Source organism: Semicossyphus pulcher, unplaced genomic scaffold, assembly GCF_022749685.1.
Source record: "Semicossyphus pulcher isolate SPU_LCO1_2020_fin unplaced genomic scaffold, fSemPul1.0.p SCAF_19, whole genome shotgun sequence".
Taxonomy (NCBI): Eukaryota; Metazoa; Chordata; class Actinopteri; order Labriformes; family Labridae; genus Semicossyphus; species Semicossyphus pulcher.
Genome location: NW_027211692.1, coordinates 5,482,241 through 5,504,714, shown reverse-complemented (window position 1 = coordinate 5,504,714; position 22,474 = coordinate 5,482,241). Strand labels below are relative to the sequence as shown.

Genomic DNA, 22,474 nt, shown 5'->3' with positions numbered 1-22,474 from the left:
CTGAGAAGGACTCTCACGCACTTGTTTGTGGGAGTATAAAAGCTGATACAGTTTGACAGGTGACCGTTTTATGTCATTACCACAACAAACATCTTGGGCGTATGCATTATGCATCCTACATGCATCACTTCTATGCTTTGAGAATGTACTCTACAAGTCATCTTCTCTATCTCCAGCAAAGCCATTAAAAATGTATAAATGCTATATGCTGCACATGTCGGTTGTGTTTTTCTCTTATTGGAAAACGGAACAGGAAAAATGAATCATACGGCTGGTGGTGGCTTCGTGTCCAAGTAAAAAAAAAACTAACAGGTAGAAGAACTTGACTATTATATGAATCTAATTTACTGACCACTAAAGAGACATGATGTTATTTTTGTATTATTGAACTCGCAGTTTAAGAGTGAGTATGAACAGTGTCTCCTTGAAAAGCAGAGAGTCAGACTGTACTGATGATGTCATTTACAGACGAATCCTGGAGCTGCTTCATAGACAGTGAATAATGACACAACTCCCGGGACAGTGTGACAGCAGCCATGGAGATTTCACGGGGACGCGGAGACATTTTCTGATTCACAGCTGAAAGCCCTACATTCAAATAAAACTCATTTGGATGCAATATTTAACACGAAAATCCTCTGAGCCCACAGCGTCATTCATTAATTCAGATTCACTGGATCAGCTCCAAAAAGGTCACCTGATGACATCACCATTCAAGTCTTCAAGCTCAGATTTATGGCTTAGGGAGGCGCTGTGTTTGGTAGATACTGCATTCACTGAAATCATTTGAATAACAGAATGTTAGTTCTGCCTGGAGATTAATTCCTCTTTGAAAATGTTTTTTAGTAACTAAGCTATAAATAATTATTATTTAAAGCTGCAGTCAAAATGTTTTTCTTAAAATAGTTTTGCTTTTTCTCCTAATATTTAAAATATAAGATAAGATTTCCTTTATTGATCCCCAGGGGGGAAATTCGAGTGTTACAGCAGTACCAAGACAAAGCAAGTCAGTGACTACAGTATAAAAAATACAAGGGATACATATAAAAATACAAGGTATATACAAGTGTTATACAACTAGAATACTGAATGCTGTCTAGAATATCTGAATACTTTTGCTGTTTTTTGATATGTAGACTTTTAGATACATCTTATCATTGTATTAATGTATCCTGCTTTTTGTAATGTTTAGTCTCTTTTTATATATTAGCATGGACTCCTTTTGATATACAGTATCGCCCAGAGATGGGGACTACATTGTGACTTGAGACTTGCCCCTCAAAGACTTGCGACTCGATTCGGACTTGAGATTTGGGACTTATGCCCAATCTTTTTATTTGATTTTGTGGTGCATTAACATTATGTGCTGAATGTCATTCCCTCCCATCATGTGTAACCTTCCTTTTGGCTTAATAACTATATTCAAAGCCAAAACAAAAGAATCGCCAAATGCAACGTCTGTGGCAACAAAACGGACCCAGATAGGTCATTCAAGTTAGCAAACATGTTTAGCTCCGCTGCATCAGCTATTTGACGTTAGCCTGCTACTTATGTTAGATTTGTGGGAGGTTAACTTTTGGATTGGCCGTCTCTGAATTATATATTTTTGAAAAGATGAGCGTTGGTTTGCCAGTGCTGGATTGGCTTTATGACAATAAAGGGGACATACTTTGATGGGGCGCAGTTGCCCAAGGGGATTATGCTGCAGCCATTGCAGCCGTATCATGGCGACGGTGGAGACATCTACTGGACCGATTCCAAAGCTTTTTGTTGCTTTGAGGTTTGCCAAGGTTTAACAATACAGAACTTCTCCTTTAACCGTTGTTATGGACGCAGCTCTCACTATGATTGTAACAGACTATTTTTAAACAGAAAGATAATCATTTTTAAATTGATAAAATAATTTCCAAATAAATATATTGTGTCAAATAATTGATTTTGTGAGTAAAAAGCTGTGTAACAAGCGGGATGATGTATAGTGCAGGTTGTTATTGCGGAGGAGCCCCGTCAGAGTAAGAAGAGACCTGCTCATCCTGTCGGGGTTCCATTCCACGATGACAACCTGCTCACTGTCCATTATACTTTACTTAATGTCTGTTAGACGCAGAGTCTCTATTTACCCTGAAGAAGACATCGGTAAATTATTTAAACTGGTGGCCAGTAGTGTCCAACAATTTTTCTCTGCATCAGCTGCATTTTGACACTGATTAAAACATATAAAATACAACCTACAAGTCTAATAATAGGAAAATGAATGTGGCTGATCAGTGTGTTATTGTCTTTGATGAGGCTCACTTGCATGCAATCTATGAATGGAACAATAACGCCACCAGCGTTCCCACGAGAGATGACATCTTCCTGTTAGAGGCCATTAAGTCATTTACAACAATTGTCCATTGATTGTTAAGACACACCGACCATTTCAAACTGTATTCAATCCAACTGAATACAGGGCCATTGATGGCTATCTAAATGGATAATGAAAATCTAATTGGGGTAAACAATGCAAGCATCAGTGCCATGTCCTAAAGCCTCAGTGAGCTGCTTCCAATTGGTCTTTTCATGTATCTGCTCACTGCCGCTTCTGATGCTTAACCGTCCATTCAGCTGGAAAGATCGTCTCAAAGTTTGCGTCAAATATGCCCCAAAACCTCGAAGATGGAGTGAAAGTGTAAGCTGGACGATTGCTGCTACAAGACACAATTAAAGCTATTTTTAGCCGTGCAATAAGTGATCACCACATGAAAAGGACAAAGCTTCATCCCAGGAAATGTTACTCATACCCTCTTTGTTGTGTATTGGTACAAATCCACCAGCATCTCCCACACGGAGAGAGAAAAGACAACTTTGTTCGGCCCACGCTTCATTGGTGCACATTCACACAGGATGGCTGGTGTAGATAAAAAAACTAAAATATGATTGTCACACAATACATGAGGAATTCCTGGAGATGAGGGCATATTCTCTAACTCATACCTGACATTCACAGACTGTTGCAGAAGAAGCAAACCATGTGTGAAGGCACGGAACTGTTTCCTATTCATTATTTCAACAGTTTATCCGTCTCTATCTCCTTCGTCACAAGCGACATCCCAGAAACTACTGACCCGATTTTGACAAAACTTGGCTGAATGATGTGTCTTATTTTAAGAAGCAGCATTTCACAAAATTACAGTGATTTTTCTAAGGGGACCCACAGCAAATAAGTGGAATCATTTCTCCAGTCGTGTTTGACAAACCATCATGAATTTTTGTGGCGATGTAAATCATCTGGAGAAATGTCCCCCATACTGACACATTTAATTGGTTTCTCCCGGCTTTACAAACAAAGTGGATGTCGCCATGCTGGGTGACAGCGTTGGTGAGTTTTTGTTTTTGTCAACAGAGCAGCTCCATGTTTTCTGTTAGAGAAACACCACAGATTAAACGTTTTAACAGCAATTAATCATAAAAAGTGCATTCAGTCTGAGATCTAAGTTGATTCATGCTTAATAACTGGTTATAAAAGGAGGTTTAAGCTTCTCAAACCACATATGACACCATATTATCTTCAATAGAACGTAAAACACAGAAGGCATGGTTAACACCAGGATAAAGTACAGTACTGTAGTACAGCATAAAGCCATACTCCAGTGTCCTATCCTGACATCACCGGGCCTCCTGACGTGCAATTATCTCTTCTGTACGTTCTTTTCATCCTTTCTACCACATGGTATAGCTGTCTCAACTCTCCTGCTGCCACTTTTCACCCCTCAATGGTTTTAATTGTCCTGATGACCTCAATCAAAAGACAATTACCAAAGGGAAGAGCAGCACAGGCAATTATTGTCTTCGCGGCGAGATAGAGCACACCTGAATGGAGCGAGCACCTTTCACAGTGGTAAAATTACATGTGCAGCCAGTGACGGCTGTCGCGACCGAGTAGTGAACATGAAGTATGTGCCTGAACTGCTTATGTGTCCTCAGAGGAGACCGAATATGAGACGACAGAGACACTTCAAAGCCAAACGAACAAGGTGCTGCGGTTTGAAGTAGCACACATACGTGAAGCCATGTGGAGGAATTCAGGGCAAGCTCAGATGACTTGAAATAGGTTAAGAAGGAATGCAAGAACAGAGACATTCTTACTTCAATATTTATCTTCTTCTAAGTAACTGAAACGAATTTCCTCCAACTTACGAAATTATCTCATACTGGCCTCGCCGGCTGCAAATTATTGATCCTGCAGATTGTCACTGCAGTAAAAATGAGGCGTGTTCCATAAACGCTATACACAAACAAAACGCATTGTCGGACATTAAAATCAATCATTGTTTGAAGAATCAATGCGGCGATGCCCAGTGAGCTGATGAAATGACCGAGGGAGGAGTGAGACATTAAAGTGTTTATCATCTCTGCAGCTGATGGGGATCATGGGAAGGGCAAACGGTTATTCTGTGTGTTTATGTAGAGATGGACGAATCCACGAGACAAACACAAGCAAACATGTCATATTTTGTAAATGCTGGATATTATATTTCAGACTGTGCATATTTAAACTTAAAGCTCTGGCCTCACATGATACATCATCACAATGCATTGTATTACAGAGTTGTCCCAAATCAAACAGTGAGTCAGCACATAAAACAACGACAGAAGAAAGAAGAACTCCCTGCTGAGTTGGGGAAATTTCAAAATGCCAATTTTAAATGTCATCCATCTCGTTATCATACCTGAGCACACGCGGGGTCATCTCACTAATATCAAATGTAGCTGGCAACACTCGTAATATCCTAAAAATAGGTAATTGATTTATTCTTAATGACACACCCTACCAGCGTTTTCCCACAAACCCCTCTCCTCCTAACAATGAACTACCTTATTTTCTTGAAATAACAAGGATGTCAGGTCATTTTAATGTTGGAGCTCCCCCTGGGACTTACACAGACCTGACGCAGAGATGGTTGCCAGGGGAGCACACCATCATGAAGCCTCTAAAAGGTCGAAAAGTGGATTTATGAGCCATTGTGAAATAAATCATTTTTAGGCCAAGTTTTCTTCACAATGTAGAGAAAGGTAAGCAGGTGAACAATTTGTATTCTTTTACATAAATGTAATACATGTGCTTATGAGTGTTTGAGCCCAAACTGTTTGCTTCATCTGAGCATCGACTTTGTTTCTTTTTCTTTGGATTTTCACTTCTTTTTGAAGTTGTATCTGTAGTCATCCATCTTTTCTTTGTTTGTTCTCAATCTCAATCTAGGCTCAATCACCATTGTGTTACCTCATTCGGCGATATAGTGACTTAACAGACATTTATTCACATGAAAATCTTCAACATTATTACCTTAACAAGGTAAAGCTATTTCAAAAATAAAATTCAAGCTAACTACGTTCTTGATGTTGAATGCAAAGTGCAGTGCAACTGTCGCGTTAGGGATCGGATTTTCAACATGAGATAATAGTTGCATGAACTTTTCCATTTTTTTAAAATGACTATTCGAATCCTGGAAAATCCTGACCCATCCATAAGATGCATTTTTCTCTTCTGCAGTCGAATTGAGTTTTTGAGGGGACCGTGAACGAGGAGACCCGGCCTTTAAAGACATTTGGAAATGACACAGATTTGTTTGATTCATTTAACGCCTAAAACATAACTATGAATAATTAAGGGACTGAATACAACCCTTTGTGACGGCCCCATACCTTGAGCCCAGATAATGTGCAGTTAAAAAGAGGGTTTGGACCTGCCCTAAATGTACTTGTGCAGACCTTGTCCTATAGATTGTTTAAATATGGCCCCTCGTCTTTATCTTAACTCCAAGCGCACAAAAAGAATCCTGAAAGCGATCAATAAGCCTCAGATGAAAAGTTTCTCTGGAACTTTCCGTGGCTGAGTCATGCTGGTACACCCAACCCACTCCATTTTGTTGTGGCAGGGCAACAACATGCATTTTCCTCTGTTATCTCCTCTTAAAAAGCAGACACTAGATAACAGCATTCCCTCCTATTATCAGGGCTCACTGTGTTATTGTAGACATTTGTCATTAAAGGAAGGAGGGGTTTTTTTCCTGCTACAGAACTCACAGAAACACGAGAGGAGAAACGGCTTCTCGTGTGCATGATGTGCAGTCATTTGACAAACTGTTTCCTAACAAAAAGCATTTGTCTGAAAAGGGTTGTTTCTTTCTCTAGAAACATCTTAAGTATAAGACCAAATTGGTCAGCAGACATCAGCCATGGTTTTTAGTTCGTCCTTTGGCCAACTTACACAATTAAAATGAATTAGCTACACATGAAAATACGTCTTAATACAATTACAAAGAGAGCAAACACACTGAAAACTTGTGAACTTCCTAAATAATTAACCACAGCTGTGATTAAAATCTCTATAAGGTCCATGACCTCGCTGAAAGCTCAGAGAAAGCTACACAAGAGGAAAGGCCATGCTCTTACAAAATCATTTCCCCAAGGAGCCGCACAGAGCACAAACACCTGCCCTATCTCTGAGAGAAGTAGTAGTACAGCTCAAAAGCAGGACAGGAAAACTGTGTTACCTCCAACCCCAGTTGTCTAGCTTCCCTTAAAGCCTGCCTGGCTGATGTACACTGTTTGATATCCCAGAACTTCATTCAACTAAACACAGATAAATCAGAGCGTCTCCTCTTCAGCTCTCTCCCTTCCAGATCCAGAGTGTGAGATACTCTCAGCTCAGCCGATGTGAAACGGCCTGCACAAGTCCTTGGTGTTCTATTCGACTGTGAGCTTTGTTTTGATGCTCTTTCTTCGCGCACATGAGAAACACTCCCAAAATAAGATCCTTCTTATCTAGTCAAGATCTCAATAGAGTTGTAAATACCCTTGTCTCTTCTCGCTCAGACTATTGCAACGCTCTTTACGGCTGCCTCAGCAAAAGCTCCCTTCATGGCCTGCAGCTGCTGAATGTGGCGGGTAGACTTATTACTGCTACGAGGAGGTTTGCACACATCACTCCGGTTTTAAGATACACTTCACTGACCACCAGTTAAATTAAGAATTGATTTTAAGACTTTATTTACAACTTTCAAAAATATTTATAGTCCGCCACCAAGTTACCTTACTGAGCTCCTAATACCATGTATGCCAGGTCCTTTGCACTACCCAGAATTCATCCAAGCTGACACGTGTGAGGCAGGTGAACAAATGCAGTCAACAGAAGAGGTGTCACAGGTGATACACTGATAAAAGGATTACATAGACAGTCTTAAGAATGAACAAGTGATAAGCAGGAGTCCATCTGAAGTGGACTTACTTCTTTTGAGATGTCATTCTGGTGGATCACTATCAGCGACACTGCAATAACACGACTCCAGCCACAGCCTGATTACCCGCAGCTTGGAGTCACCTTCAGTCTGAGGTGGAATGAGTTTTACTTGTATGTTCAAAACTAAATCTGTTGTAGGTACCTTTCGACAAAACATTTATCATTTTAAAATATATTCATGATTCTTTTCTATTCTGAGTATTCATCAACAAACATTTTCTTAAATGGCCATTGCTTTGTTAAATGTTCATTCTTTGCAAATCCTTTGAGGTCAGACTGCCATTGAATTTTCCTCACCAGCATCACAGCACCTTTAACAATCTGTGTGTTTAAATCAACACTCTCATAGAGCTCAGACAGGGATGTGTAAACAATCTGACCACAACTTTCATTCAGTTTCATTGGGGCAGGTTAAACCTTCCTTAGTTTAGTGGACAGAAATTTCTGCCATGTAAATGTTTTTTAAAAGAATTTCAACTCTGTATGTGTGCATACTCGGGCTCTTGATAGGTTGCACAACCTGCTCTTCTAACGTTTGTCACTTACTCGCTCTGTCTTGTACTCCTAGAGGTGCATCTTTACGAAGGGCTCCTTGAACATGTAACATGTTATCTGTACAAGCTTCAGAAAGATAAACAGAAGCTGCTTCTTCTGTTTGAACTCCAACAGAACTATATTCTGATAAATCCAATGCGTCCAATGAAACGGCAGACTCAAGTGTGCTTATTGGACAAGCTGTGCACCATTTGTTGTTTGGCTTCATACAAAGTATTGTTAAAAAAAAACATATTTGGTACAAGTCAATATTTTTGTCAGTATTATTGATCTGACTGATTACATTTGCGGCTTTGTGACCCTAGTGTGTAACCTATTGATATTACTGAAGTGAATATTACCTTTGCATATCTAAATTCTATTTTTTGTAACTAATGAAACACACACACACACACACACACACACACACACACACACAAACACAAGGCACCCTGTGGGCAAAGAGCTGCTAAATTACAGAAGTAGCAGGAAACGGTTGTAAGAAAGCAGGTGTCTGCAGAAAACTAGCGTGTGAAGGCTGCTGGAGCTAATGTCTTACCCACTGTGCTGTTAATACGCTGTTACTAGAGACTACTACATTAACAGTCCTGCACCTGTTTCGCAGGAAAAGCCAGACTCATTCTTATCTCCACATGAATGCGTGGCTATACTATTTGTTGTTCTCAACAACAGGTGCTACATCTTTACAGGGTAGTTATTTTTTTGAGGAAGTCTCCGGCTGTAAAAGAACACTGCACAAACTGCTGGTTAAACAAATACTGCGTCACCCAAGACCTGAACCATCCGTCTAGAGCAATAAAGTAATAGGAAAGCTGACACTTCTCCAGAAATGCCTCAAAACATCCGAGACCACACGTAGCTCTGAATATCTGTCCAGTCAGCTGTTTAGAGGTGTGACATTACAGAAAACAAAGGGCAGCACACTTGTCTGGAGTGAAACAGCTCACACAGCAAAGGGCTAAAAAAAAACCTTTCTTGAACAAACCATGTCAGATTAAATTCACAGTTCACTTGTTTATGCATTCATTCATAATAAGCATGTCAATTGGTAATAGCCTGAGACAAAAACAGCTCCAAAAAGCTCACACAATGGTTAGCCGCAGATGATCAGCAATGGCCCAATTAAGCTATCGGCTGTGTGATTCAGGATCCTAATCCTTCAAACAGCTGACTGAACTTCCTTTCAAGGTTCACTTTTATTCCAGGTCTCAAATCAGACGACTGGGGCAGACGGGTCACGCAATAAGGTGAATTTACTGGATCTCAAATGGCTTCTGGGGCTACATTTGCTCATGCTCAATAAAATTCTAAGCCTAATTTGTGGATTATGCAGCATAGCATGATATATAAAACATTTCAGAATCACTTAATTGTAACGTAATTAATATCCTCCTTCCGCCACAGATGACACACATTTACTGTGTGACATTTAAGTCTGCCAAAGGGCACAGCCCCTAAAAGCATCTGGTTATTTTAAGGTCTTACACAGTTTCTTTCCTTGGAGAATATATATGAATTAATCAAATCACTCTGACTTTAAAACACGACAAAACACAGCCTTGCTACAGGCAGACACTAAATAACCCATCAGCAAAGAAATATACCTGTAATGTGGACAGAGATATCTACTTGGATCCCCACAAGCACAAATAGATCGCACCTGAAGTATCATGTAGATCACAGTGACATATAAACTGTGTCCAATCCAGGGGCGGCAGCATTCGAAGGAGGCGGTCTACGGCGGAAGCGCCGTTCATAGCCTGCATAGCCCTTAAAGCCGAACTGTAATGAGACGGTCTGATCTATGGAGGATGCATCACCAGCTGTTCCCGCCCTTACCCTTGTGTCACCAAACGCTGCTCCTGTCACCTAGCAACAGGTAGCAAGTGGGCTAACTAGCTAGCATAACTAACGTCACGTAACACCTATTATTTTAAAAACAGGCTAATTTGTTTCAAGGGCCCTTTTGTGTTTTAAAACGTGTAACGCCCGCTTTTACTTTTGTTAAGCTTTTTTAGCAATTGAGTTGAAACCACAGACTTGTACATTTAAAGCGTATTCCTCAGCCGCATTAAAGTCCACCGTCTCGCTTGAAATGAAACTCGGCATGCAATGAATCCTGGGATACGTTGGATCCATCGGGTGCATCCTTCGCGGCCCGGGAAAAGGAGGACGCACTTGTGGGTCGCATCTGATGGAGCCTTCGAATTGGGACGGCCTTCGACGCACTTTTGTGACAATCGGCCTTCAAATATGTCCTTGGAAGGCTGCAGCTCCTAGATTGGGACACAGCCATGGGGTATTTCATTCATCCATTTAAAATCCATGCACACTTTGAATGCAGTTTTACAGAATCATAAGGTTGGCCATCCTCAGCTGCTGCAGACACACACACACACAGCGAGACACCGCACATACACAAACACACCGGTTTAGAGCACCTGAAGCACCGCACTTGAATTTGTCCCCATTCACAGGAAACGACAGGACGCAGCTTGTGTGTGTGTCACACAATTGTGCTTTAAATGAGCTCTGCTGAAATTGAGATTTAATGAGTATGTGATCTGGCACATGAGGGGAACTGTTTCTCTCCAGGCTCTTTGTCGGATCTATACAGCTCAGGTCAGAACAGTTAACACGCATGAATGTTACCCTGTTAACAACAAAAAACCACTGGCTACTTAATATGAATTCATCCGTATCCAGACAAGTGAAATAAGGTACCGGTGATGTTTATTTTGATATGTGGATGGTGCAGAACAAACTGGATGTGTCAGGATGGGAACAAAACCAAAGAACAACATGTAAAAGAATAATGTAATGGAAGATCGGACAGCTGCGAAGCACAACTCAATGGTATGTCCCACACAACAAAAAAACGCCTTTGTTCCCCACTCTGCTTTTCTCCTAACAGCAAGTAGGAATAACAGATGATTTCACACAACAAATAATTACATAGCAACACTGTCAGCTTCGCACGTCAGCCACAAGTTCAGAAATCTATCTGCTGGAAAAACAAGTTGCTTCTCAGAACCTATCTCTCCTGCCTGTGACAGAATCGTACAACATATCTGAGATGAGTTATTAGAGTAACCTGATGGACAGTCTATGTTTATAACAGCAGAGGGGGAAACTGACATATCTCCTGATGACAAGCAGAAGACAAAGAGAAGAAAAAAAGCACAGATGGGCTTTTGATGGTCTTCTGCTTTAAAGGTACAATTCCCGTCAATTAGCCGAGATGCTTTTAATGCTGATAAAAATTCATGCATTCATTTGCGCTGATATGTGACTGGACGCAGGTAATTAAGGAAGGAAGCAGAGATGCACACTGTGCGGCACGCTGAAGAGAGAAAACTAACTAATGTCGTGTTGAAGTAAAGGTCGTATCCAACATAGCCTTAATGTGACCTGATTTCTCCTGCTCAAATCAAGTGGCACAAGTTGCTATGGTAACTATAGCATGGTCCATAGACTCAACGCTGGCAGTAAAGGTGCTTTTGGAAAACCCTGCAATCTCCCTTTATCCTGTAAAAATTGCTTTCATAGAAATGTGTGTGTTGTAGTGTAGTGGCATTTTGACGCGCGGTCACTTTTGAGGAGTCGCAGCTGAAAGTGGAGCACAGCAGACGCTGAAAGGTAGCGATGGTCGACGTCCATGTCACAGCGAGAAGCTGCCCATCTGTGCCAATGATATATAGATGTCATTAAATCTCAATCTATTTGAATGTGATCCCCCTGTCTGTTTCCCTAGGTGATCAAGCACCTTCATCTCTTCTAAGGACGATATAGGATTGGATTACATTAGCCACCGCACTGGGACTTAAATGTAACATAATTTCTTTAATCCATGATCGTTAATTGTAATGAACAAATTATGAATAACTGATAAGGCAAATTTGATTATGGTCCATCATTAAAAAGGGACACAATGAAAAGAGAAAATTAAGATTGAACACTCGGTTTGACTCACGTCATTCAAAATGCAGTAGACCAACACGTGACGCTGATCACATGAGTGGCAACATACTGAATTAAGCCTGGCTTTAAGGAGCATGACAAAAACATTTAAAAACACAACAGAAGCTCACAATGCCTCGCCTTAGTGTGACTTTAAATCATCTATTAAAACAGCACATAGCCAACGGATTCATTGTGTGTGTGTGCTTTAATAAATGTAAGACATTTCATCTCAGTCGACTCACAGCTAGAAGGTTCCTGGTTCGAATCCCTGTAGAGTGTGCATGTTCTCCCCGTGCATGCATGGGCTCCCTCCGGGTACTCTGTACTTCGGTATGCTCGTTAGGTTAATTGGTGACTCTAAACTGCCCGTAGGTGTGAGTGTGAAAGGTTGTCTGTCTCTATGTGTCAGCCCTGTGAACCCTGAGCAGGATGAGCGGTATATATATATTTTAATACATTTACCAAATTTAAGAAACACAAACACACGTGATAATTAGTTAACTGTGTTACAGTAAACATAACATCAGTGCTACAAACAATGTTCCTTCTTTTTATGCAGATGATTAGATTTAGATTAGATTAGTGGTACTTTGAATAGTCATGAATAAATAAATAAATATAGTCCCCTATACCTCAAGAAGCCATTTTTTTTCCTTATCGTCTTCTCACACGACTCATACGACGTCTTCAGATAAGAGAATCAATCATGTTTACAATCAATGGTCATTGTATATTCTTATGTGTATAGATTGAGTCAAGTGAGATCGGTGGTGAAGTGGTTGAGAAAACATGCACTCTAAGCTTCCCTGTGGAGCTGTAGAGCGCTAGTAGCACTACAGAGATGTGTTTCTATGAGTGGGTCACCGTTTGCTTTATCTTGTGCTCATGCATGAGGACACACAGTCCTGCCGATGGTTTTCAGTATTCCAATAATCAACAGTAGCAGCAGTAATACGCCGGAGAGTGATGTGGCAGTTTAAACATGAGGAAGACTACAACATAGTAAACATGGATGTAAACAAAGCTGGATTTAAAAAACTTGTTGTTGAGAGAGAGGAAAAACACATTTGGTTCACCTCAAAGACACACATAAGTTTGGTGAGTCACTCTGAATGTAAACTCTGCAGGGAAGCTGTAAAGCTGTCAACTGTCAAGACTCTTCAATCTCGACCCCCATTTTATTTTCATACGCTGTGAAAATATATAAATACTGAAACTCGTGGCTCACTGGTTGGTGAGTAAACTCTCAAGTATATAAACAACAAAGAAAATTCATGTGTGGTTGACAGCTATTTATGCACAGTTTGAAAATAGTATAAGACTGTAGTAGTATATTTCTCTTTTGCTGCACCTATGGCGATAAATGGGAATTGCAGGAGCACACTTCCCACATATACAGACAATGTTGCATGTGTGACGTCCACGGTTGGCTCCGGTTGTTACTCTTGATTTTCCTGGCTGACGGTCGCTTTCCTTTTCAGACTGTTTGCTTCATCTGAGCGTCGAGTTTGTTTCTTTTTCTTTGGAATTTCACTTATTGTTGAAGTTGTATCTGTAGTCATCCATCTTGTCTTTGTTTGTTCAGCCATAGTAGATTACTGTTTACTCGCAACACTTGCAGAGACCGGAAAAGCAGCCGCTTAGCTCCGCCTACCCTCTCTGGCAGACCAACCACTGCTGGCTGATGGGAAAACGCGTCACTAACTGGGCGCTGCTTGTGATTTTTTTTCTAGGAAAGTCGCCACAGACACTCAGTCTGTAATACTGCAAATGCAAAGGCTTTCATCAGTGTGCCATAGGCTCAATCACCATTGTGTTACCTCATTCGTCAATAGATACAGACATTTCCGACAGACATGAAATCTTTACCATTAATTTAAAGTAGCTGATTGATTGCAAACCTCAAATCTTCCATTTGTTGACCAACTGGAAGCTGAAAACCAAGATTATAATGCCTCAAACAGCTTAATAACTTTACTGTTTTATTATTCTGTAATTTTTTCTAAGGGATTATCTGAAAGCTTAAGGCTGCATTTCAATATTTCACTTTACATATCTGCTAACAATATTGTTCTGTCATGCTGCTGCTACTTCTTCCATTAACCTCCCATTATATTAGATATTACATTTATTGATCTGCCAGACTGCTGGCAAAATGAAACCATTCGGGAGCGTCTCACTCGTTGCTCGCAGGTTGCTTATCGCATCGTTCTGTGAGGAGCTAATCATTTCGAGAGACGTTACAAGGCAGGTTGAACTTTGACACGTGAATTAAAAAGTCAACCATGTGAATAAATCACTGCACATATTGAACTAATGGCAGAGCAACCATGAAATGCAGAGCTGAAATAATTAAGAGACATAAACACTGCCCTGTGTTTTTATCTTATGTGTAATATAATCACCCCAGCCATGATGCTACCCACAGCGAGGGGACGGCTGATAGCATGAGATGGTGTAAAACTAAACATCAGTATTCACCACTCAGTAGTAGCTTTGAATAAAAGCTTCAATGAATGAACGCTCTTTCCTTTATTTCCTTTAAAATGCATCAGTGCTTCTGTCTTTTCCCCAATGCCTAATGATGCTTCACATAATCCTAATATCTTGGGGACATTTTGCTGGTATTAAGCCCAACATTTGTTAAAGCATGCACTCTGTACACTGATGTTTTTCTGCAGAATAAGATGGTTAATGTTGCTAGTTTATATTCAAGTTGCTCATTTACTGTGTGTATAGTTAATGTATCAGATCAAGATTTTCATCAGAAAGTCACTGGTAGGAAAGATGAAATCACTAAACATCAATCATTTCATACGAGCAGCGTTATGTCAGAGTATACAGAGGAAATTATTCTACATCTACCTCACGTGGGCAGAATAAATCCAGTGTTTGTCACAGGACAATGAACAGGGAAGTGCTGCACAGGCACAGCTAAGCAGAGCAGCCCTGTTAGTTGTATTCTGACAGATACCTCCATACACATCTCATCTCTCGGGAGAAAGGAGGCATGAGAGTGGAACGCAGCAACTCATCATGAGCCTGCAGGATGCATGACTTAGTAGTGTAAGAAAGGTGACCCTAAAACACTCCTCCTCCTCTTTTAATGTGTTTTCAGAAATGCCCACTGGCTTGTCGAGACATCACAGAGCATCTTAACCAGGAGTTGGTGGACACTAAGAAAGCTTTGACTGAAAGACATCTGAGAGCTACCGAACGGCATGGTGACCTCAGGGGCTACTTTTATGGATTCAAAAACTCCTTTTGGTTCTGAAAGGCCGAGCATTTCACTCTCAATGGCATGTATGATCAAAACTAAAAAAAACATTTTAACAGTCTGTCGCACGAGCCAAACAAAATCCTCAGGCTGCTTCAATACTTACATTATATAAGAGTTTATCCCAAATTAGAGATGTTCTGAAACCATTTCTTCCTGACAGACCTGAGTATTGGCCGATACCGAGTACCCCTCCATCACCAGTGCAATTTAAAAAACATACGTTATATACTGATGGAAAAAACACAGATTGCAAACATTGTGCAAGCTTTGACTAACATGACACCCTCTGCTGAAATCAATGTTGTTGTTTGTTATGGTCGCAAGATGATTTACCTGTAACAAGATGATTTCTTCGGGGGCCAAACTGTTACGGTATCATCTAAAAAGTGGGCTGCATCCTAAATACGGTGTGACCAATATACCAGGACACAATGCAGAGAGAAGTATGTTATTGTGTTAAGGTAATTTACCCAGACGATGGCGCTATGCCTAAGTGGTGTTGTCACATCTCCACATAAAACTGTTTCTGGGTCCAAGTCGCTCTCCTATTTACAATATGCTGCAGTGCTACTTGATTGTTGCTAACGCTTCGTCACAGACATGCACCGTCATGATCGCCCCTGCAGCCACCACCCTCACAACAATCAACGTCACTGTAGGCTGCCAGCTACCTCTAGCTACAGCACCGTTAGCTAGCAAGATTGCAAACTCGACATGGTGAAAACAGATGGTAGGCTGTAATCTGTGTGTTTTGAATGTGTTGACATAGTGTTGAAATGTGTAGTGAAAAAGTGTTGAAATAACTTGTATACATGTTTTTATTAATAAATAACTATAGAAAACCTTTTTATGTTACCTGCCATTATCTGTACCGCATTTTAGGCAGTAGTTGCATCATTCTGTCGATTTATTTGTGTTACAGTCAGAAAGTGAGGAACATCTGATGAAAATGAAACATGCTTTTCAAGTCTTTATGAGAACTGTAATGATATTATTAAGTACTCATATTGGTACTCGGTATCGCCAAGTACCCAAATGTAAGTACTTGGTCTGAAAAAAAGTGGATGGGTGCATCCCTACAGAAAACAGTAGGCGATCATGTTGTTTGTCCAGGAGCATGGGTTACAAAAATCTCAGCACTGTCTCCGCAGATGATCACAGCTAAGCCCACTGTGATCTGCACGAGATCAATAGACAATGTATCATCATGAAATATTCTTCAATTCTTCAATTTGTTTAAGAAATCAGCCTTCTCAGTACCTTGTTATTCCCCATATCGATGATCTTATTATTATTATTTCCCCACTTAAATTGCTCTATTCATCGGCTCCCATGAAACTCCCAATAAAAAAGTATGAATGAAGGAAGAGCACATAAATTAAGATTCAATGAATTATTGAAAACATAATCTGCGAGGATGCTGCATGTTATTTGTTTTAGGACTTGCTTTTACAAGAAGCTGAGAAGCTATTTCGCATTAATGAGCGAGCAAACAGGACTGTTAAGCAACGGGGCCTGAAGGCATTTTCATTAGGGTTAGAGACCAAAATGTGAAAAGGTATTTCTACATAATAAGGCATAATAACAAATGCTTACTAGAAAATTCATTGATCTCTGGAGGTGCCTTTGATTTATGTCGACACTGTTGATGATTGCCCAGAGTTACTCTCTAAGCCTTTGGAGGTTTGACTTATTAAGATAGCACAGAAATCCAGGAAGACTTGTAAAGAAAGGTTTGGGCTCCAATGAATTTTAAGCGGGGTAAAGAAACATCCCCGACTTATTCTTGGGGGATCAATGTGATGTCTGAAGTAATGAGGAACAGAAATAAATACAGAGTAGAGAAGAGACTGCAAGTTAGCTGCTGTTAAGCTGAAAAAAAGCAAACTGATTTTTAAATAGACTGACTGGTCATAGATTAGAGGACAAACACATGCTGCTTATACAAGTTCAGCTTAAGACACCCATGAACAAACCATGCATGTCATCCCCTTTCACTCCCATTCACTGTGTGCCACACATGGTATTGTTTACTAATGCACAAATAATCAAATCGTGCCATAAGACGAATCATATTTTTTGACTTTGTTGAACCTGAGGGTCAAAAGTACCTCCGTAATTTCAGCTAATCTTTGGTTTGGTACTATCAGCATGATGCAGATATCGCCTTAGACCCCGTACTCGGCTGTATTTGACTCCCCTGGAACCGCAAAGCTCGTTTTTTACACCTTCTTCTCCCTAATCTTTCTCGAGCATGAGATTGTTAGACGTTTGGAAGATAAAAAATCAAAGAGTGTTGTGCTTCATCATGGCCCTGGAAGATAAGGCCCTTTACTGTCACATAAAATCAGGAGCTGCCTACTGAAAAACACTCCATCCTCGGGCCATTCCCCACCATCACCATCATCACTCCTCTCTCCGTACCATCTCTACAAATACTTGATGTTCACTTCACTGACAAACTATTTCCAAAGACGCATCAAACCTACTGGCACCTATTTCAGCACATGAGTGATGTAACTTAAGTCGAAATCCTGTGTGACTAAAGAAGAGATGGGTGCTACTGTACAGATAATAGTATCACCTGTGAGCCAGTTTGTCTTGTTTCCCCAAACACTGCCAACATCAGGAGTGTGCTTTGTTTTTCTTATTTCACATTCTACTTAAAAGCCTCGTTTCAAACATGTAATTAATAACCTTAAATATTTAAGCCGTGGCACCGAGGAGGCCTGTGGGTATCTGCAGGTGACTTGCTTAAAATGAACACAATGAGGACAGCACACAGAGAAACAGATTAGGGGTCTGCATAATTAACCGACCCGAGGCTGTGGGACATATTAGCTAACCAAAACAAGTTATTTCTGCCATTTAGATCAGCCGCTAACTACCAAAGGAACTGTAGGCTGCAGGAACCAAAGGAGTGTGGCGCTGTGGTGTCACTCATGTTAATTACATTACTGCTTCACATTTGTTCGCATTTGTCATGGTGCATAGATTTATTGTACAATCTGCCGGCTGCATCACAAGAGACACTTCAGAGCACAGAGACAGCGATATGAGCCGAAACTGTTTTGTATAGAAGGATGCTTCACTGTAATCAAATTAACAACTGTGTTACTTTTATCGTTCACATATGCTTTAGCATGACAACATCTGGGTGACTTAAAACTGTCTGTTTGACTCATTGGACATCAAATCCGAGTCATTCATAACAGTGACAAGTGGAGGAGGGTGCCGAGAGTCGGTCTTTCTTACGCAGATGCTTCCAAGCAATTACATAAATTAAGTTGTCAGATGAGTCCTGAGGGATGTTTGTCTTCCAGGCTCTGAAAGACCAGGCTCTGTGGGTCTCCCTCGCAAACAAAGTGCGAGATAGGAAGGCAGCCAAGGACGGGTCTGCCACTGTCAAGATCACCGACATTTCTTAAAAACACTTTCTGTAATCTAACAAATGCATGTCATCTCCGATCTTAGCAGAGAAGCATGCCCAGGACTACATTCTTAGTCACTGTGGTGTTTTGAGAACAAGATTACACCCTTGCATTCTCCGGACACTGAAAAACATGTTGTTTACAGATTTCAGGACGCCCAGACATTTTCTCTTCCTTTTGTGACTCTATAGCAAACACACACAATGCTCTATATACTATACAGGCTGCGCAGTGTGATATCATATCCCTGTGTTTGAATATCTTTGCTCACATCCTATAAAAAAACAGACAACAGGGACATGTTGAGCACCAAGTGGGATCTGCAAGAGATTTTGGTCCCTTTTCTCGTTATTAGTCTCAGATTTGTCGCTGAATATAGGACTCCCTTGGGTGCCATTGTCTCAGTGAGACAGTTTCTATCCCTGGCCTCTCTGTTGTCACTACTGGAATGCATTTTTTTTCCCAAAAGTCCCAAGGGCTCGCCTTCACCAGAGTTGTCATTTTCAATTAGCTATACCCTAAATGCTTGTCTGTTCCCTATGTCAATAACTACTTCCTCTAAGAGGATGGGACAGCTGTGACTTCAAGACAAATTCCGTTTCCATCAAGGTTAGTCAATCTTCTAATTTGCATTTCATCTTACACCTGCCCCCAAGTGGATATACAAACATTTTAAGCATGTATTGCAAGCAAATAGCTGATTTACATCGGATAAGGATATGGGTAACCTCTAATTCGTGCCAAGTGCGACAGACACAGCTGTTCGTTCCCTCCATCTATTCCCCTGATATGCAGGTGAAGCTCCTTTTGATTAGGTCTGTGTCTGGTGACTCTGACTGTGCATCCCTCAGCGAAATAAACCATTTTCAAATGATCTCAGGAAATTAAACTAAGCGGTGGAGTGGGCTGATATGACAATCGTTTAAGCACATTAGGTCTCATGAAATATATATCTAGATTAACATTATGGCAAATTATGGCCCATTTGAAATCACAAGCATGCCTTCAAGTTAGGCTTCCATCATTAACTCTTAATGGATGCTGTATAACTCTAACAGGAAACCATGGCGGCGTTAGACTATAATGCAGGTTACATGGTTTTAGCTCTGATTTACAGGCATGCAGGTAACAACCAATGACATTTAGTATTTTTTGCATTTAATAAAAGCATCCTTCAAACGGACTTAAACTTAAACACACTGACAGTAAACTAAAAAAGAAAATTTTCAGCTGTTTTTCTGTAAGAAAACAAAAGCCAAATGATTTTGCTGAATCAGCTGGAACTCTTTACATCGTTGCAAAATTGAATATTGATTGTGTCCATGTTCAAACGATAAATGTCACATTAACTGTAGTTCTGCTACAGTACAGTATATGTGACATAACAGTCGAAAATAGATGTACTCAACTCACAATCCCTCAAAGAACATGAACCAAATTGTGCTCGAAGCAAAAAAAGACTGAGTAGGCTTCTTTTCTCCGTGCATATCCCACTCTCACTTACGCACACACACCATATAGTGTGTAACTCAACCTGGGGGTCAGATCCCTACAGTGCGTCACAAGACAATTTCATTATAAAGATGTGAAAACACATTTATTTTAAACAGAATATTATTAGCACATTTATTTCACTCATTGTTGAATCTTTCCATTGTGTTTGTGAAATTTCAGCCCTTCAGCCACATGTTGTTATTTTCATTTGTCATGATGTGTAATGCTGTTTACATCAGTAATTCAATTCAATTCAATTATTGTCATTACAGCAGTCCGGTATAACAAATAGTCCTGTTCAACATCCTCTCTGGTCTGGTGCAACATAAACAGAGTAAAGACCCTGACACAGACAGAGACACACTGTCTAGACCTTTTTTAGAAACACAAGAAGTATACAACAAGTGTACAGGTCAAAGGCAGCTGATGTTTCTGCATATCCAGCACCACTATACCTGAATATAATTTAAGTCAAATGTTGAGTTGGTGGAACTTGCAAAAAACTAGTTTCTGTATCTTTTAAACAGGGAAACGAGAACGCTCTAAAGGCTTGTGGTTAAAATCTTCAGGAGTCTTAAATATTGTAATGCTGAACTAAGTGACTTCAAATTAGAAACTAGCTTTAAATAGTATGAGGATGTTTCTTAGCGACTGCATTAGTAATGAAAAAAGCCAAAGCAGCAGCGGGATTTTCTAAGAGCACACTTCAGAAGGTTTTATTCTCATACTGCAGACTTCTTCAGGCTATCTATCTGCCATCACCTGGCTAACTGCTGTCAGTGTGAAGAGAGTCACACAAACTTCAAGAAAATACTGGACATAATATTTCTTATTAAATAACAGCTTAATAATACCCCTCTGAAACAGAGCCCTGAAAAAGCCAAATCAATAAGATCAAACAAGAGTCTTTGTGCCCCGAGCCACAATGCACAGCCCCTCCGTCACCAGCAGAGTCAGAAGATAGTATTAAACTAAACACTGAACCGCAGCGAAGCCGCAGAATTAGAGTTTGGGAAATTTGCATATCTCTGATTAGATGATTCCTGTGGGTCTACTTGTGTGGTAAGTGGTGTGTTAGAAGCCCCCTGCTCTGCTAACCTAAAGATGCACTCCCAAAAAACAGAAAGGGACCTGCCTCTTCTCCTGCAGGAGAGCTCTCCTCTTTCACTAAATATTTCCACGGGTGTCTTTGAGCTCCAATCAAAAGCAGCAACACCTCAAACCCACTTGACTGTAAATACATTTCAAAGCGTCTCTTTTCCCTTTCAAGGCTGCTGAAGGATCTGTGTAGGAATCCTTTAATTTGAGCTTATATCCAAAAGATTTAAACTTCCTTAAGGCATAAAAAATAGATGCAATGTCTCATTTGATGTGACACTTCGTAGTGTGTTTGAGCATCTTGACACTCATCAGCTCCATCGCCCTGATGCTTAATTCTGACTCCTTTCACTCTTTAGGAAAAGGGAGAAGTTAGTGAAGCATGGGAAGGATTGACACCAGACTAAAGAGAAAAGGGTCAGTAACTTAATCCTTTGATTAGCAAAAGGACAACATCCAGAAGTATTCAGCTCCTCTGAGGTGGTTTTATCAGGATTATTTTTACCAGTACTGTCAGCAGAACTCTTTGAACAACATGCGTTCACCCATACAGCTGTAGCTACAATACAACCCGAGCAAAAACGTACGCAAACGATAAAGTAAAATAGTTTACTTACGGATATACAAAAAAGTAGTCCCTCGCTTCACTTTTTCTTTTCTCTCCCAGATGATTTCGGTTGTGTTGACCGCCGTGGTGTCTCTCCCTCCTGACCCAAACGGCGGAATGGCAGCGGTATTGAGAATATCAAGTCCAGGTCCTCCTCTCTGTCGCTTTATCTGGATAGCCAGCGTAAACAGTACATCCTCAAGTGAAAAAATGATAATTAACAGATATTATTTATTTTTGTATCCAGCTTTCCCCCCTCGAGCGCCAAACCTTTTCTCCCACTTCAGGGAGCTGTGTGCCGCCGCTGTGCGTCGTGGTGGACGGAGGTTTGATCTCCTCTCAGTCTGTCAGCCTCACCGCTGCAGCCGGCTGAGGCTCTCTGCAGCGCAGCATCCCAGCTCACTGGAGCTGAGGAAAAAAAGGTGGCTCTCAGTTAGTTACAAGGAGTGGCATCGCATCAGTTTCTGCCTCTGAGTAGCATTACCCTGGTTTAAATCAGTTCTGATGTTTATTTGCTGGTTTATTCCTTTACTAAAAAACAAATACAATTTTTAGTTTGTGAATTGAAAGGATTAAAAACAGCAGATACCTGTGCAGTGTGCAAAGAGCAGCATGGGTGCAGATATTAAGGATGATTCGGATTATTTTGAGAGTAAAATCAATTTTGAAACAATATAACGTTACCTTAAGTTAGCAAAGGGGGAGTCATGCGCAATTTATTTCATTATCTAACACCCAGACTTGTGCCGATTTCTCCCGTTTTA

At 40.5% G+C, this 22,474-nt stretch overlaps 1 protein-coding gene across 2 annotated transcripts in view; it reads right to left on the bottom strand.

Moving 5' to 3' along the window:
- cntn5 (contactin 5) overlaps positions 1-22,044 on the bottom strand; it is a 108,475-nt gene extending 86,431 nt beyond the window's left edge. The window contains exons 1-2 of one of the 2 annotated variants that reach the window (XM_069668104.1): positions 21,981-22,044; positions 21,721-21,880 (exon numbers count right to left, since the gene is read on the bottom strand). The gene's annotated coding sequence lies outside the window, so the exon portion shown is untranslated. Of the gene's footprint in view, positions 1-21,720 lie in introns of both variants that reach the window. The other variant, XM_069668105.1, reaches the window with a different exon arrangement.
- Positions 22,045-22,474: the final 430 nt, after the last annotated feature.